This window comes from Saprolegnia diclina, assembly GCF_000281045.1.
Source record: "Saprolegnia diclina VS20 unplaced genomic scaffold supercont1.150, whole genome shotgun sequence".
Lineage (NCBI taxonomy): Eukaryota > Oomycota > Saprolegniomycetes > Saprolegniales > Saprolegniaceae > Saprolegnia > Saprolegnia diclina.
In genome coordinates, this window is record NW_008246217.1 from 26,725 (window position 1) to 27,314 (window position 590).

Consider the following 590-nt stretch of genomic DNA (forward strand, 5'->3'; position numbering starts at 1 on the left):
ATTCTCGAATGCGTCCCAGTACTCGCACCTGCGCTCCATCGATGCTAGTTTGCACAAATCAAATCCAAAGCAGTGCGATCGCTCGATGGAGAATACTAGTTTCTGTATATGTGGCCCTCTGATTGGCGGTTTTGGCTTGGAATGTTGCGATTAGTGCCTTGAAAATCGGGATCTGCATACCCATCATGTTGGGCCTACGTCGTAGCATCTGAAAGATCTTGAACGCTGTAATGTGATACGCAGCAGGATCGGAGTTGGGATGCTGAACGCGGGAGGATATTCGCTTTTGTACGCTTTTTTCGAGATGTAAAATACGATGGGCTTAAGAAGGGGTGTACAAATCCAATTGGACAATATGACCCGTGTCCATGGCTTTAATTCGGCAAGGAGTAGCAAGACCGTACATAATTTGAGAGTCTCAACTCTTGAGGTCTTGCATCTGAAATGTATTCGATGGCGCCAACTTGACCTGAATGGCTTGCAGTGATCTACTTTGGTCATGACGCACCGTGGTGCAACGTCCAAGGATGGCGGCAGCGGCTGCTCCGTTAATGCGTGTTGTCGATCGTACTGCGGTGCTGGAAATCTGG